General features: G+C 33.0%; 2 non-coding genes across 2 annotated transcripts; both read right to left on the bottom strand.

Annotated features, from left to right (window-relative positions):
* Window positions 1–1,030: 1,030 nt before the first annotated feature.
* Window positions 1,031–1,102, bottom strand: TRNAD-GUC (transfer RNA aspartic acid (anticodon GUC)). The gene has a single exon. It is a non-coding gene; the product is annotated as a tRNA-Asp (tRNA).
* A 3,044-nt stretch (window positions 1,103–4,146) lies between these two features.
* On the bottom strand, window positions 4,147–4,218 carry TRNAD-GUC (transfer RNA aspartic acid (anticodon GUC)). Its single transcript has one exon. It is a non-coding gene; the product is annotated as a tRNA-Asp (tRNA).
* Between the last annotated feature and the right edge of the window lie 14,885 nt (window positions 4,219–19,103).

Genomic DNA, 19,103 nt, shown 5'->3' with positions numbered 1-19,103 from the left:
GTTTGTGCACCATTCCGGAAGGCGACAGTAAGCAAATAGCCTCTACCCATTTCTTTTCGACTATAAAGTAAAAGCCCTAATTTTTCCTTTTTCTTTGATGTTTTGTAGTGGGGTCAGAGATACTTTTTTATTAAAGAGATTGATTGGGTAGTCGCCGCTATGCCGCTACGAGATCAACAGTAGTCATGGATAGCTGTTTGTAGCCATTGTTCGCCAAGCTCAATCCCACCTTGGTTCAAACAAGATCAGCTCCGGTTCAACCTCACCTTGGTTCAAAGGGTATTATTGTCATTTTCTAAAAATATAAGAGTGAGATTCTGTGACATAGTAAATTGAAATGGATTTTAATAGAACACTAACGGTAGGGGTTTATTTAGTCAATTGACTTAAGGAAACCCGCAGGGAATATGGAAACAGTAGGGATATTGTTAATTAATTATGTAAACCTTAAAGATTTATTGGCTGTAAAATTTTCAAATATGATATCTTTTCAGTATCCTAATCATAATAGAACCCATATATTAAACATTAAACAATTACAGTAAAAATCATAACAGAAAAAATGACACTTTTTTTTTGTTTGTGCTCATTCTTTACTTTTATTCGATGATTTCATACTTCCAATAAATCTATAACAATTAACAGAGAAAACCGCGAGTAACAAAGAATCTATAAATCTAACTCCATACTCAAATAATAATAATAATTTGCATAGGTGTGGGAAAAATTAAAAAAAGAAAATCTATTATGGAATGATAATCTGGACCTCATCTTTGAGAAAACCCTAAAAAAACGAGGTGTGGGGAAAATTAAAAGAAGAAAATCTACTATGGAATGATATTCTGGACCTCATCAACCCTAAAAAATGCCTTAATACGCCGTTGCCGAGGATCGAACCCGGGTCACCGCGTGACAGGCGGGAACACTCACCACTATGCTACAACGACTAGACATTTTGTGGTGACTGAGAAAACTCTTTTGATAAATGGTTAAGTCAATAAAAGAAGAATTAATTTTGGAAAAAAGGAAACGCCGTTGCCGGGGATCGAACCCGGGTCACCCGCGTGACAGGCGGGAATACTCACCACTATACTACAACGACATACAATGCACCAGCCGGGAATCGAACCCGGGTCTGTACCGTGGTACTATTCTACCACTAGACCACGGGTGCTTCCATGAACAAGATAAATGACATTGGCTTCTGAATGAATTACTTCCACGGTTTAATTAAGTTTTTTATATTTATTTTTTGTTTAACAGAAATAAACTTCGTTAATATCAAATGATAAGATATCTTTTTCGTTGGATAATCGTTCAACCTAAAATAGCAAGCCGCTTGGTAAATTGCATTGACAGAGAAATTTCGCCCCAAGCTCCCTACAGGACATTTCAGCCCCTACATTAAGAACGCCTATTCTGTCTTACATAATTGGTGCGTGTGCAAGAAACTTTTCCTGCTTGGTTTGTTTTCCAGCTCTTGATTATCTGCCAATAATATGCATCCGGACAACCTACCAACTACCAACATGATCTGATACATGATGGGTCCCATTCTCATGGTGAGAAGTATGGTGTTAGATCATGTTAATAGGGGTTGGAACTTGTTTTATTGGGAAGAGATCCCAACTCGGTTTCCTTCAAGTAGAATCAAGAGGGTAGGATCTGCTTCCAACAAAACACTCTCAACACTGTCTTAACAGCCCATTGCAGCTGCACATTAAGAATGTCTCTCTTATTATTCGTGAGGGCACACTTCCAATGTACAGTTGCAATAGGTAGTTGCGGCAATAATTGGATAATTTTTCATGTTCACCCCACCAGATTAAAATATCAAAATTATTTAATTCCTTCAAATTTAGAGGGTTAATTAAATTAAAAAAATTAGCTTGCAAAAAAACTTAAGTTCAGAAAATGAACTTGATCATGAAGTGGTAGCAGATTTCTACCTTTTATTTATTAAAGACCAAAATTTTTATCTTCTATAACTAAAAATAGATGTTTTATAAGTGAAAGTTGTATCTGTACAAGTTCTCCTATGTCCTAATAATTTGAGATTCATATAAATTGTATACTTCAAATAATAAATTATTAATTTCCTCTTTTTTTTTATTTCCAATTTCAGTTCTCATATTTTCACGATAAGATTCAATTAAAACATCTAAACCATCTTTCCTAATCCTAAGATCTAATATTGTAGTTAAACAATATAGAGGAGAAATATTTTCCCAATATTTTTTAAATTTAACTTCCATTATTTCAATAATATTATGAAAATTTGAATTACTTCTATATTTTGAAAAATATCCACTAATCATAAATATAAGATTAACTAAAGGTAATAAACACCAAATAAAAAATTCATTAGTTGTATCACAAACAATTTATAAAATATCTTTTGTACAAATTCCATCCCCAATCATCCTCAATTATAAAATCATGTGGGATTTTCTCATTATAAAATTTAGTAAAAATGTCTTTGTATGAAATACAACTAATACAGAATTTTATATTTTAAGCCAAATTTTTTACATAAATATTTAAATTTTTGTTTTCTTGTTCAAGAACTTCTAATATATATAATACAATTTCTAATTTTAGAAATATGATGAAAAATAATATTTAAAGTATCTTGAACACATAAATTTAAGTTGTGACATACACATCTAAAATGAAATAATTTATAATTTAAACATGGTTTTAGTTGAGATTTTAAAATGTTTATATTGAACCATTATTACTAACCTTATTAAAACTAATAGAAAAAACTGTATTTTCTATGTGTTCTATACTTTATTATTTTTGTATATTGATATTTTATTTTTTGTATTTTTCTGTATTTTTTCTGCATTTTATTTAATTTTATGCTATTTTTATTATTTACAAATATATTTTTATTTTTAATTGATTTATGACATCATGGGTCAAACCATTCGACTCAAACGGTTGAACTGTGAAACCGGAAAATGGTCCCCTAACCAGTTATGTTTCTGGGTCGTTTTCACAAACCTTGAGTATTACGCTTATTTCATCTATGTGCTAGTATGATACTGGACCAAACACTGGTAGAGATCAATTCTCAAACAGAGCTAGAATGGATTTCAAGAGGATTCTGGGTTGGATTTAAGGCGGGGTTTGGGTAAAATGTGAAAAGAATTTGAAAATAGTGAATTGGGGTAGGATGTCCATTTATGTCATTTTGAAAATACTAATTCAATTATGTGCAGGGTATTTTCGAAAAATGACACCTTCTATTAGCCAAGGTAACGAAGAGGGTGTTTTTGTCCAATGGCCAAAGTTCGGGGGGTCTTTGTTGAAAAAAAAGTATAGGGGTCTTTCTCATTGACCCCAAAGTACAAGGGGGTCTGTAATTTACCCAATAAAAAATGGTAATTCTCTTAAACTACTCTAAGGTTTACGAAATTAAGTAACTGTACCCCTATTGCTTACATATTCCCTACGAGTACCCTTAAGTTTTCAAATAATTGACATTTTCATTAAATCATGACGAAAAAGACGAATTGTCACATTTACCATTGGGCTAAATTAGCAGGAAAAAAAATAAAAAAAAGAAATGATAAAACATTTTATTTAAGGAAATGACCATCTTACCCTTTTGGTTTAAGTCACCCGCAAGGGTTAGACAAGTCTGTTTGGCTGGTGAACAGTGCCACAACTCTTCGCTGTACATTTAGCTGAAAGTCTAAAATGCCAAACCCTTGTTACTCCATATCGAACTCTGGTGACCATTGTGCACCATTCCGGAAGGCGACGGTAGGCAAATAACCTCTACTTTTTCCCGTTTTTTTCCGATTATAAAGTAAAAGCCCTAATTTTTCCTTATTGTTCGATGTTTTGTGGTAGGGTCAGAGATACTTTTTTATTAAAGAGATTGATTTGGGTAGTCGCCGCTATGCCGCCACGAGATCAACAGTAGTCATGGACAGCTGTTTGTAGCCATTGTTCGCAAAGCTCAATCCCACCTTGGTTCAAACAAGATCAGCTCCAGTTCAACCCCATGGTTCAAAGTGTATTATTATCATTTTCTAGAAATAACATGTGAGCAAATTGAGATGGATTTTGATGGAACACTAACGATAGAGGTTTAATTAGTCAATTGTCATCAAATTTAAGGAAACCCTTAAACGCCGTTGCCGGGGATCGAACCCGGGTCACCCGCGCGACAGGCGGGAATACTCACCACTATACTACAACGATTAGACATTTTGTGGTGAGTGAGAAAGATATTTTGATAAAACAGAGTCAGTAAAAGAACAATTAATCTTGGAAAAAAGGAAACGCCGTTGCCGGGGACCGAACCCGGGTCACCCTCGTGACAGGCGGGAATACTCACCACTATGCTACAGCGACATGCAATGCACCAGCCGGGAATCGAACCTGGGTCTGTACCGTGGCATGGTACTATTCTACCACTAGACCACTGGTGCTCCAAATTGTCCTTTTGAATGTTTTTTTGACAGTTTTGCCCTTATTTGCATTCCCTTTCCTTGTATATGGCGGTGCAACATAAGTCTATTTAGTTGAGGTAATGGTTGTTTGTGCAAATTCCTAAAGGCATGATGCATAAGTCTATTTAGTTTTGTTGGGCTAATTCCTTCACTGTTCATTATATGCATGATTGCTGATACTATTCCTGCCAGGATTGAGAATAAATCTTGGACTTTATCTGCCCTCTACCCTCATTGTTTTATAAATGCCATTAGAACCAAATAGTCCTACATCCTTCAAATTATAATAACACTTAAGGGAGGGAAAAGACCTCCACTACCTCCATCCAATAGGGAAATAAACTCTGGAACTAACACACTACTCTTTGTTGACAGAGTCCACTTACATGATTCTGAACTCCATGAGAGTCAAAGTTCAATAAACAATTCCAATTGCCAATAGTTCAATGAGCTCCAAAATAGAATGCTAGCTATCTCCAGGAAGATCAAAATACTCTCCTTGGCTCCTCTTAAATTCTTCAATAAAAACACTTTTTCACATGATTTTTCCTGATTTGTTATTTATACATTGCATTCCAACTAAAGAATCCTCAATAATAAGGATTATATACATGAATAATTTCTCTTATGAATAGTTTGGTCTTGTGTACTTTTAGCCAATATTTTTCAGCATTTCTTCATGATTTTACACCTCTTATTTGGCAAAAAATAAATCCCCTTAGGAGTCATTGCTTTCCTTATACAAAAAAAAAAAAAATAGGATGATGGTGAAGGAAGAGCATGTGGAGATAAGAATAGTATAAATGCATCCAAAGTGGACCATGTCATGCTTTTGAAATATAGTGAAAGAACCATTTTTAACACTAATAAAACTCAAAGCCTTCCTATGTATCTAACAGTATCTAGTTCTAACCCAAGTTTGTCTAATGGTTAAGGGTTGGTGCAAATGAATCGATTGCATGGGTAACCATAGCAACATTGTGCAAATGCATCGTTAGCACTATCATATATCAATTTAGTACTCTATTTTCCACTTTGTCTATATTAAAGTGCATGAATGAGTTTATCAATTTAATGATAATTTATTCATTTTTATTGTAGAAATGAGTGAGCATTCAACATTCACTCTTCTATCACCAAGCAAACTTAGGTTTGAAACAAAGGTCTGTGACTATGGTAAGATGTGTGTCATCGGGGTGTCAGAGACAACATCCAACCCATAGAAGTTGTTTTATACCTTCCCTCGCAAAGTTGTGAGTGTTATGATGACTTCACTTTCTATGTTGGGAAAACAACTAAATGTGAAATCCTGTGATTTCTTCGAATGGGTTGTTCCAATCAACCACTCAAATGAAGTCACTTCACATATGTACCATGAAGATGCTCAAGCATACCATGTAAGGGAAGTTGAGAAGTTTGTAGCTTAGCTAGATAGTTAGGTGAAAGCATTGGAAAGCAAGTCTGACCAGTTGCTACTTGAAGGCCTAGGGATCACGTGCCTCTTTAAATTGATAGTTCTCTTTACCTTCATTCTTTTGTTTAAGTTTAAAAAGTAGGGTGATGGGAAAAGGAACTTTTTTGATGTTCACATTTTGGGGAGGATGGCTCTATGGTTATGATGTTAGATACTTTTGATGAAGTGTATGGATAGAACTTATACTCTTTGGTTATGTTGTTGGATACTTTTATTATGTTTTATGGTTCTATTATCAAGTGGTGTGATGGATTTATATATGAGACCTTCATTGGATTGGCGATGATCCAACTTAGTGAGAGAGAGAGAGAGAGATGCAGTTTCCCCCTCCAAATTAGTGCTTTTGAATAGGATATCCAAGTATAAATTAACAATGAAAAGCCAACTTAGTGAATGTTCTAATACCACAGTAGTTAACTCAATTAAACTAAAATCTAACCATTGACCCTCTATTGATCTGGTGTCTACTTTATTAACTAATATTGAATTCTAACTAATATAGTTGTAAACAATTAATTCATATAAGCATTTGTTTGGCCTACCAAGTTGTTTTCAAAATGGTGGTGTTTTGATTAAAATACCCTCTATCCTTGGCCACTAGAATTCATTAGGCATTGGAAAAACATAACGATTATATGGCTTGATGCACCTCTAATTAGTACACAATGTGTCCATATAGTCATAAATTTTTCCTTGTTGTGACTGAATACATGAAACCGCATGGCAACAAGGCAGCCTTGTCAGTGACCAAGCCCTACAGCTACACATCCTAGACTGCAAGTTCACCACCACTCTTCCTAGGAAAAGGTCAACCTCAAAATTTCCAATCCTCACATATACTAAGAAGCAAATTCTAGCTTGTGCCTATACATTCTCCAATTTTTTTCTAACACTAGGAGACATTGGCCCCCTATTCCTTCTCGACTTCTCTTGCTTTGTTTGAATCGAATTCATCATTTGCCTCCGGATGGTATCAACTAGTGTGATTATGGGCTTATTCTACAATCCAAATCCACTTGTTAAATGACTCAGAGAAGATGTTACGAATATCATCACTTCTAGCTTTAGGGCCAAAAGCAGATATGGACCACAGATTAGTAGGCACAACACTTAACTACTCATAAGAATCCCAATTCAATCCCTTCAACTTATCCATATACTAATAAACTCTATCATTGTGTATGATGTACGGCGTTACAGCCTTGTCCCGTAGACAATCTTTAAGGTCCTTTCCTTTGAACCTATCCTTGAAGTTGGCATACATATGTTTGACACAAAACCTATGATCAGCCCTTGGCATTAAACTCTAAAAACATTCCACCAACCCCTAAAAGAAAGTGTGCATTATATTATTAGCATGATAACCAATTAATAAATGTAAACAAATTTAAATTTACATATATAAATTAAGGGTACCTTTTGCCTACTAGAGATGTAGGTAAACCACATTCCTCTAGACCTCTAATGCACTCATTCCGTAATGTTAGAAACCAAATCCAAGAATCCTTCACCACAACCTTTACATTCGCAAATGCTATTGAGAATATTCCATTATCCCATCCAATCCAACAATATGTAAAATCTATCAAGAATGAGGTTCTTTCAAAAAGCATGCATCAAGCCCAATGATCGGGTGACAACCATCTATAAACCCATTCTTCATTGATGCCAAACAAACAAACAATCTTTGAAATTCCCTATGCAATCCTCATAGAATCCAATCTTCATCACACTTCCAGGATTTGTCTTTAAAACAGCTTAACAATAATTCCACAACTTACTATATTGTTCAGCATGTACCACCTTATTGTCAACAATTGCTTGCCTCTTTGTGTGGTGAGCTCTGAATGTCAACGTGTATCCCCTTAATGTCAACAACTCTCTGCTTCCTTTTGCGATAAGCTCTGGATCTAGAAGAGTCAACCCTAAACTACCAAAGTGTCTCATTTTGTTGTAAACTAATCTTCCAATTAGGATCATCTTTAAATTTTCCCTCGTACTTATCTACAAGCCGTGCAGATGTTACTTATGTGTTTGAATACGCACGTTCACAAGTATGTGTACTCCTAAATGACTTATCTAAAAGGCCTCTTTAATTTGCAACCAGGATGCATATACACTCCACTCACATTTTTTTTCTTTTTTGCAAGAATCCATCAAGCTAGTACCCTCATTCTTAACATACTTAAAATCAATCCCGCCCATGATTGCATAGTTGACCAAGGCCTTCCAGAATGTTGTAGGTCTAGAGAATATCATACCGGTAACCAACTATGGATTCTCCATTTGCTTTTCAATAAAAGCCTCAAATCGATATCCTCCTTCCTCATCAGAACTGTGTAAACTTTCCAACTCCTTTGGCTGCTCATAATTAGACAATATGTCTAACCCAACAACAACATCAACATTGTCAACAAGAACTTCATCCCTATTGACATCACCACCCTTAACCTCATCCTCAAAATACTCATCAATATCATACTCAGCTTCCAATTCCTCTTCCACCTCACATTCCAACTCATAATCAAGATCACCCTCTCTATTAGACCCATATTCAAATTTAAAATCAACACCAACACCAAAATCAAGTTCATCCACATGATCACCTAAACCTGGTGGTGGTGGATCAACACCAGATGAACCAAATTTTGACAGGCCAACCTGTGATAGTGTTGCCTGTGATAGCCTACATTAGCCCTCTTACACCCTGTCACATATATATGAATGTGTTTAACCTATCACATTTCAACCCTACCAATCCATCACCCAAGTCTGCATTGGGTTCCTATAGTATACTTTATTGATTGAATTGTAGCCAAGATCTTTCACTAATAACTATCTCTCAATGAATGATAAAAGGTCACTATCAACACTATGTGTAAGTGAGGTAGTTAGGCTACGTTTAGGGGTCTCCTTGAAGGATGGAGGAAGACCGGGTGCAGGAGGTAAGTTTGGAGGCTAGGGCAAATGGAAAGTGATAAGGCAGTAGAATGGAATGATTGAATGATCGAATGATGCTCCTTGCATTATGAGGTGGTCTCTTATTTATAATGGGAGATCCCGAGGTCCTTAAGGGAAGAAGCCAAAAGTGTTTGATTTCCATTAGGAAAGGGAATATTGGATTCGCTATCGGTCATTAAGGAGCACTGCTAGGCTTTCGCTACGCATCCTATGAGATATCTTAAGGACAAACTTTCCTTTCGTTTGAGGATTCTCATAATCCACATGTACTACTTCCTTTTGTGACCTACTTAACTGATGTGGTGCTGGTGACATCATTGTTTAACGGGTGCATTTTTATTAAACCTACATGGTGCCTTATCATGCACATAATTTAAAATTGCATGTGTGGCCGATATTTAATTCTAGTTCACAGTGATCCACAGTTCTGTAATGGTCTCAGGTTCATCACAAAACTATGTGCAATTGAAGTTCATCGTAGAGCTACACACATCCGAGGTTTATCGTAGAACCACACTCGTCCAAGGTTTATCATAGTACCGCGTACGTATAAACTTCATCGCGGGTTCACATTAGCCACTGTTTATCCTGACTTGCATCAAGTACAAGTTTATCACAAACTACGATGAGTCATCTATTCATCACAGACGTTTGATGAGTTATAATTTCATCGCAGGTAACCAATGAGTTATGAACTCATTGCAAGCATCCATGTGGCATCAATTTGGTATCTTTTATACTTTAACCGAGCACTATGTACCTACATTACCCCCTGCTTATCGGTAAGTGGAATCTTATTGATAAACATTTTGCCCTCAGATTTGCTTTGAGGCTTTGTGATGAATCGATGTAGGGAGGGGTTTGCGGTGTGTACTGATCTTTTGTGCGTTGAGTTGGTGGTCATTACTATTTTGATTACATCTCATGTGAGTGAAGGAAAATTTATATGGACTTTTGTCAACCCCCTGCCTGTTGACAAGTTAGGAGTGAATCAACAGGCAGTCATGCATTTGGCTTATTAGTAGCTTCAGATAGGAGTTGGATGTTCATTTTCGGTTAGTTTTCATCCACTATGATTTATGAACACATTACCACTAGTGTATAATTGTATATTATTGGTGGTATGTTCAAAAAGTAGCCACCACGATGTATGTTGATACTATACACATTACTTGACATTTGGGCAAAAAAAAAAAAAAAGAAAAAGAAACATAGACAAGCATCAATGGTAAAATCATATGAAATTTTATGTTGATTGACACACCAATAAACTAAGAGATAAATTAGCACATATATGCAAAATCCTTCATCATCCAATGGTCAAACTATTAGGGGTTGAAACATTCGGGCTCCTTCATCATTCAACAAGCAAACTGTAAGAGGCTAAAACATATTAAGATTCCTTCATCATTCAACAAGCAAACTGTAAAGGCCTGAAACATATTAGGGGATGAAACACTCTCCCTCCCCCCCGCTAATGTATTGGTTTCCCCTATTTTTTTGTTGACTCTGTGTTAACAATTTGGAAAACAACCCCCTTTTGTTCTTGTTATTTTGTAGCTCGTCTCCTTCATTTGTAAACACTTTCCTCTAACCCCTCTCATTCTGACATGGACAAGGAGACAAAGTGTGTAACAAACTAGAGATTTATATTCATTTAGGTATATGTTGGGATCTGCTTGCACTGACTTTCAACAACAAAACAATGTTGAAGTCCTTACCCTATCATTAATATACTTGCAATCTAACAATTAATAACTATTAAATACTCCAAACTCAATCTAACAATAAGTAATTGTTAAATACTCCAAGTTAGGAGTAAATTAATGTTAAATTCCCAAAGCAAAAGTTTTTTCTAACATTAATATATTAAGTATATGAAAATAAAGAACTAATAAATATCCAAGCCGTGTAGTTAACAATTTGTAAAAACCCATATCATATCTAACAAATATATACTGACTGATTATTGAGATAAAACACATTTGAAAAGTGTTAACCTAAAGTAAAACACAATAAATATGTGAATCAAACACATTTAACCACTATTAAAGATAGCCATGAGTAGAAATATACCAAGACCATAGTAAAAAGGTGTTATATACAGACATCAAGAATATTATAACACCCGCTTCAAATAATATATTACTAATAGAGAACATTCAACTAGTACAAAAACATAATTTTCCAAGCAAACCATCGAGGTATATAACAAACATGAAGAAATTGAGATGTATAACAAACTTGAAAAATTCAAAAGTGAAACCCTAAGTTCAAACAAAAGGACTTTCTTACCTCTTCTTGTACTATTTTGCAATAGGTTACCTTCTTCTCAATGATGGTGAAAAATAGCCCTTCTTCCTTGGCAACGGCAAAAATAAGTCTTCTTCTTGGCAATGAAGAAAAATATGCCTTCTTCTCTAGTGCAACAACATAGTTATTCTTGATGTAATATTACCATGGTTTTCAAAACTAGACCGGACGGTCGGACCGGAAAAAGCGCTAATCATTTAGCCCTCGGGTTTGATTATACTATAAACCGCTAAAACTTAAAAACACGTTGAAAAGGTTAGAGAACCAATGACCCAGGCGGTCAAATAACTAAACCGTTTGACCCGAGCAACAGTTTGAGGGTTATGTATTTCATTTTTGTTGATTTAAAAATAATAAAAATAAAAAAAGACCCCCATATTCCCCATCCTAGCTCATCCGTAAATTAGGGTTAGAACGAAAGTCATTTTCATTCTAACCCTTCCTAGCTCTTAAGCCCTCATACCTCGATCGATGACCTACAGTGGCCATGAGCTATGGCGACTAATGGTGAAACACGATGACCAATGGTACCTCACGGTGACCGACGACAACAATGAGGCTTCATCTACAGTAGTTTTGCAATGGCAAGCAGTTTACATTTTGTAACCACCAATAACCTCTATTTATCAAGGACTTGCAGCAGCAACCGGCGGTTTTGTAGCGGTATCTGACAATTTTGCAATGGTGACCAGCGGTTTATAACATGCTATTACAGTAGCAGTTGGTACTTGGAACTTGGAAGTGGTAGTTTGCTCCTCAGCTAGAGTTGCAACGACAATCATCAGCAACCAAACTAGAGTCTACCAGCAACGATTTTTGTGAGCTTAACACTGTCACACCACTATTACCAGTAATGAAACCATAAAGGTATAAAATGCTTATAAGAGTTTAACACTGCCAATTTAATTGATTCTTTCAATTTTTTGCTTAATTATCTTTTTTGCTGAATTATTTGCTTAATAAGTTACAAAGAGTCACATACTCACATTTTCTTAATTAATTTTTCTTTATTAATATTTTTTAGAATTCCTTACTTATTTGCTCTGTCAAAGAATGATAAAATCCATATTAATTAATTAAATGATGTTTATTTGCTTAAATTAATTGTTTCTTGATTCTTGATTTTTGTATTATTAATTTTTGCTTCTTGATTCATGCATGGATTTATTGAAGCAAGATTACATTGCATATATTTTGTGTAAATGAATGTGCTTGTATGGAGTGATTTTATATTTTGGTTAGTTTTTTGGTCAATAAATGTGTTATTCGAAAATCTAAATTTTATATTTTGTGTTTGTATGAAGGGATGTGTTATTCGAAAATCTAAATGTCAATTTCATCAAAATCTAAAGCAAAAAGTTGATTTTTCTTGGGAGCATGCTTCCCTTAAAATTAACCCTTTTAGTGGAGCAAAGTCAATGACATGTCTTTATTGTCAAAAGACTTTTAAAAGGGGAGGGATTAATAGGATGAAACAACATCTTACCAAAAAGAAAGGTGACATTGCAATTTGTTGTAAAGTCCCCTATAAGGTAAAATACAAAATGAAGCAGTTGTTGAATGAAATCAATGAAAGAAAAAGAAGTGAAAAGCAACCTCTGAATTTTGTTGATGACACTAGAACATATTATGTAAAGAATGATGATGATGATGATAAGATTAGGGAAACAGATCCACCTAATACACATGATACTTATCAAGGGAAAAAACCAACTACATCATTGGGAAAGGGGAAAGCATCTTTAGGGCTAATAACTATCCATTTTGCTCCATGGACCATTATAGGTGCACAACCTGGTAATAAGAGTGTATTGGCATCTAAGGGAGTAATTAGTCATGTGGATCGTGCTGCTATGAAGTGGTTGTGTGATGCTTGTATTCCCTTGAATGTTTTGTGTTTAAGATATTATTAGCCTATGTTGGATGCATGTGCTACTCTATTGGTCTAGGGTACAAAACTCATTTTAATCATAATTGTAGGACCAGTTTGTTGATGAATTTAGTTCAGGAAGTTCAAATATCAGTTGATAAACTCCGTAAGGATTGGGCTACATATGGTTGCACCATAATGGCTTACAGTTGAATAGATACATGTAACTAGACATTGATTAATTTTTAGTGTATTGTTACAGGAAATGCATTTGTGAAGTCTATAGATGCTTCTGAAATAGTGAATAGTGTAGAGAATTTGTTTCTTTTGTTTAAAGAAGTTATTGATTGGGTAAAATCATAAAATGTTGTTCAAGTAGTCATTGACAATGCTTCAAATTATGTAGTTGCAGGAAGATTGTTGGAAGCAAAATTTCCATGAATTTATTGGTCACCTTGTGCAACACATTATTTGAACTTGATGTTAAAGGAAATTGGGTAAATGGATTATATTGCAAATGTAGTTCAACGTGCATCTAAAATTACAAAGTTTGTCTATAATCATATTTTTGCACTCTCAATAATAAGGAAAAAACCTGATTGGACTGAGATAGTATGTCCTGGAGCCACTCGCCTTACAACTAATGTCATTGCATTGGATAGCATTTTGAAGCACATTCATGATTTGAAAATTTTGGTGATAGATCAAAGTTTTAATGACTCTAGGTTTGTTAAAATGCAAAGGGGAAGGGAGTAATAAAAAGAGTGTTGGATTTTGAATTTTGGAAACAATGCAAAATGATTATGGGTTTCACATCACCTTCTATTAGGGCATTGAGACTTGTAGATTCTAACTTTAAGTCTACAATGGGGTATATGTTTCATGTTATGTTGAAGGCAAAAGAATCATTGAAAAAGTACTTTAATTATAGGAAAGTTGAATATGAACCAATCATGCAAATTATTGATAGAAGATGGAATAAACAAATGGGTTAGAGGTTTCATCTTGTAGGGTATTATTTTAACCCAGCCTTCCAATATGATCCAAAATCAAAATTCAAATTCCCAATCGTTATGTCAACAATTTTTTATGTCATTGAAAATCTTGCAATCAAATCAAATGATGTGGACTTACTATTTTTGAAAATTGTCATGGTAATTTTGGAAGACCTTTCTCAGTGAAGACATTTAAGACAATGCCTTCAGTTAATAATTTTTTTTTTCTTATAGCAGGTCTATTATTTCAATTTTATTTTATAAATTAAATCAACTCCATTTCATTTCATATAGGTGAATGGTGGTCGAAATTTTGTTGTGGTACTCCAAATTTGAAAATAATTATTGTACAAATACTTAGCCATACGTGTAGCTCATCTGGATGTGAACGTAATTGGAGTATTTTTGAACATATACACACGAAGAGAAAGAATATGGAAGCACCAAAGGCTCAATGACCTAGTATATGTTCATTGCAACCTGCACGTGATGGGTGGGTAAGTGTTTTATGTTTCATAATTGTCTATTTTTGTACGCTTTCATTGCATCTAATTTTATCATTTGTTGCTTTGTAGGAGAAAATTTGAAAGTCTTGACCCAATCGGGCATGAGCATGTTGATATTATGGAAGATTGGATAATGCACGATGATGATGATCCTTCATTACTTGATGGTTATGAAAAGCATGATATGTTTATAGTTGATGAGAGAACATTTCTAATAATGGAATCACTATCAAGAAAAAGAGTTATGACTGATGGTAACTATTATTGATATTATCTCATATGACATTTCCATATTTGATTCTTTTGGCTATTTCTTGAGTTCTAATTTCTATTTTTATTCTTTAAATGGTGATGATGATTTTTTTTCATTGAGCAATGGGGAGTCGTCGAGTAAAATACAACCAACACCCAACTTGGAGATGAGATGAAACACAACCTCCCAAAGATGAAAATGAAGATAATGGTGAAATACCACTTGGCTTTGGTTGGTAGTTGGTACCATTAAGAAATGAGGCCAGCATATCTTAAGAATTTGAAATATTGGATTAATACAATTTATATGTTGAAATTGAAGTTTTAATTTGTGTTTAATACTTGTTGAACTTGGTTTGTGATTTTTTTATTACTTGTGATTGTAATCTTTTTTATTTTTGAATACCTAAGTATTGTGCTTGATGAATTAGGAATGTATGATGTTATGGCAATATCTATGGAATATTTTGCAAATTTTCTCTCTTGACTTCTTAGTATTTTTGAACAGGAAGTCTAAGAGACTTGACCATCTAAAGTGGTTTCTTTCCATTTGTATAGGTAAGGGCATTTCTAAAGCAAGTCTTGCTTTTATTTAGTTTTACTTCTTGTTATGTACGGATTCATTGAGTTGCAATTCCTGATGTACAATTGATTGCATTTGCTATTAATAAAAGTGATTTGGTTATAGTAGAGAAGTTTGATCTTCAAAAGGCTCAAAGGTGCTTGAGTTTTTCCCTCCTTTTCTAAAGTACGACAGATTATAATGGCATGAATGCTTAGGAAAACATTGTTTGAAATTTAGTCAAGTTGTTTATATGAACTAGATAAGCAAATTGTTTGAACTTTAAAAAAACATTATACATTCAGTGAACTCTATGTTTATATGAACTAAATAAGCAAATTGTTTGAACTTTAGGAAAACATTTAAGTTTAGTGAACTCAATGTTTATATGAACTAGATAAGCAAATTGTTTGACTTTACTTCTTGTTATGTACGGATTCATTGAGTTGCAATTCCTGATGTACAATTGATTGCATTTGCTATTAATAAAAGTGATTTGGTTATAGTAGAGAAGTTTGATCTTCAAAAGGCTCAAAGGTGCTTGAGTTTTTCCCTCCTTTTCTAAAGTACGACAGATTATAATGGCATGAATGCTTAGGAAAACATTGTTTGAAATTTAGTCAAGTTGTTTATATGAACTAGATAAGCAAATTGTTTGAACTTTAAAAAAACATTATACATTCAGTGAACTCTATGTTTATATGAACTAAATAAGCAAATTGTTTGAACTTTAGGAAAACATTTAAGTTTAGTGAACTCAATGTTTATATGAACTAGATAAGCAAATTGTTTGACTTTAAAAAAACTGTAATTTTAGTGAACTCTATGTTTACATAAACTTAATTTTTTTGTGTTTTTTCTGTTTTTTTTTTTTTTTGTAATTTCTGTGTTTTTTTGTAGTTTTATAATTTTTTGTATTTTTTGCAAGCATGTGACTGAACACATATCACAAAAACATCCTACTTTCTTTTTTATGTTATTTTTTCAGTATTTTTCTGTATTTGTTTGTAATTTTTCTATTTTATACAATTTTCTATGTTTTTCTTTTTGTAGTTTTTTGGATTTTTTTTTTGTATTTTCTGCACATGTACGAGTATGACTAAACACATCATAATTTTTTTTCTATATTTTTTGAACTTTTTGGTTTTTATTCTGTATTTTCTATGTTCTGTACTTCATTATTTTTGTATTTATATAGTTTTATTTTCTATGATTTTCTGTATTTTATTTAATTTTATGATATTCTTTATTATTTATAAATATATTTTTATTTTTAATTGATTTATGATGTAATGGGTCAAACCATTCAACCTGGACGGTTGAACCGCTAAACCAGAAAATAGTCCCTTGATCGTTCTATTTTTAGGTCGTTTTTAGAAACCTTGCCACTTGCATCCCTTTTTATTTTTCTTTTTTGCTCATTTATTTAATTCATAACAAGTTTTGGACCTAAATGTATATGTTGGAGCAATTCTTACCTCATGAAGATGTCTAGTACTTAAAAGTGCAAAGTAGGTCATTTTGTGTGGGCAACTTGTGCCTTAGTAGGCTAGGGATGTGCCAGTACACAAGCTCAAGTAGGCCCAAGCCAAGTCGGGCCGTGTCACGAGCTTAGGCAGAGTTGGGCTAGTCTTTTCTTTTTTTACTTTTTTTTGACATTTTTATTATTTTCTTTTTCATTTTTTGCCAAGTCTAAATATGATACAAAATTTAGGGAATAACAATTTTAACAAAAAAAACTTAAACAAAATACAAAATAAACAACAAATTGAAAAGAAAAATTTATAATCTTATTTCATTTGAATTTAACAAATACAAAGGAAAAAAATTAATTAAATAATACAATGGAATATCGGATTTGGAATAAAATACGAAAACAATGTAATAAAATTCAAAATAAAAATTTACAATGATATTGACAAAATTATAAATAATTTTGAAAATAAAAATTTTGTAATAATTTAAAAAATTCTATACAATTATTGAGTATACAAATAAATATTAACTTCATTATTTTCTTCAAGTTCTACCTTCATCTCCTTAACCTTGATCTACATCATTTGCTGCTGGTAAAACATTAGTTGAAGTGGCATGCCCTCCTTTATCTTGCAGTTTATCCTCAACATCTAGCCAATCTTTCAAACATATGTACATCTCCAAAGTTTCACCATTCATGTAGCTTCTCTTGTCGTCTACCACGCAAGTACCTACACTAAAAAAACTTTGATGGAATTGTAGACACCGAAGGGGTTAGTAGATCATGTGTCGTGCCAACAATAATTGGATAGTTTTTCCATGTTCACCCCACCGAAGGGGTTAGTAGATCAAGTTCAGTATATGAACTTGATGATGAAGTGGTAGCAGATTTTTGCCTTTTATTTATTAAAGACCATAATTTTTTCTCTTCTAGTACTAAAATTAGATATTTTATAAGTGAAAGTTGTACCTACACAAGTTCTCCTATGTCCTAATAATTTGAGATTCATATAAATTGTACATTTCAAATAATAAATTATTAATTTCCTCTTTTTTTATTTCCAAATTCAATTCTCATATTTTCACGATAAGATTCAAGTAAAACATCTAAACCATCTTTCCTAATCGTAAGATCTAATATTGTAGTTAAACAATATAGAGGAGAAATATTTTTCCAATATTTTTTAAATTTAACTTCCATTATTTCAATAATATTATGGAAATTTAAATTACTTCTATATTTTGAAAAATATTCACTAATCATAAATATACAATTAAGTAAAGGTAAGAAACACCAAAAAATTCATTAGTTGTATCATAAACAATTTGTAAAATATCTTTTGTACAAATTCCATCCCCAATCATCATCAATTATAAAATCATGGGATTTTCTCATTATAAAAATTAGTAAGAATGTCTTTGTATGAAATACAACTTTCTAACATAGAATATGTGGACTTCCACCTATGTTGAACATCTAATACAAAATTTTATATTTTAAGCCAAATTTTTTACATAAATATTGAAATTCTTGTTTTTTTGTTCAAGAATTTCTAATATATATAATACAATTTCTAATTCTAGAAATATGGTGGAAAATAATATTTAAAGTATCTTGAACACATAAATTTAAGCTGTGACATACACATCTAATATGAAATAATTTATAATTTAAACATGGTTTTAGTTGAGATTTTAAAATGTTTATATCGAACCATTATTACTAATCTTATTAAAACTAATAGAAAAAACTGTATTTTCTATGTGTTCTATACTTTATTATTTTTGTATATTGATATTTTATTTTTTGTATTTTTCTGTATTTTTTCTGCATTTTATTTAATTTTATGCTTTTTTATTTTAATTGATTTATGACATCACAGGTGAAACCGTTCGACTCGAATGATTGAACCGCCAAACCGAAAAACCGTCCCCTAACCAGTTCTGTTTCTGGGTTGTTTTTAAAAACCTTGAATATTACGCTTACTTCATCTATGTGTCAGTATGATATTGGACCGAACACCAGTAGAGATCAGTTCTGAAACAGAGCTAGAATGGATTTCAAGAGGATTATGGGTTGGGTTTTAGGCAGGGTTTGGGTAAAATGTGAAAATAATTCGAAAATAGTGAATATGGGGTAGGATGTCCATTTATGTCATTTTTAAAATACTAATTCAATTATGTGCAGGGTATTTTCGTAAAATGACACCTTCTATCTTTGTCTA

This window comes from Nelumbo lutea, chromosome 6, assembly GCF_056320005.1.
Source record: "Nelumbo lutea isolate HS-2025 chromosome 6, American lotus-T2T, whole genome shotgun sequence".
In the NCBI taxonomy this organism is placed as follows: domain Eukaryota; kingdom Viridiplantae; phylum Streptophyta; class Magnoliopsida; order Proteales; family Nelumbonaceae; genus Nelumbo; species Nelumbo lutea.
Note: the sequence above shows the minus strand (reverse complement) of the source record. Positions and strands in the feature narration are given on the sequence as shown.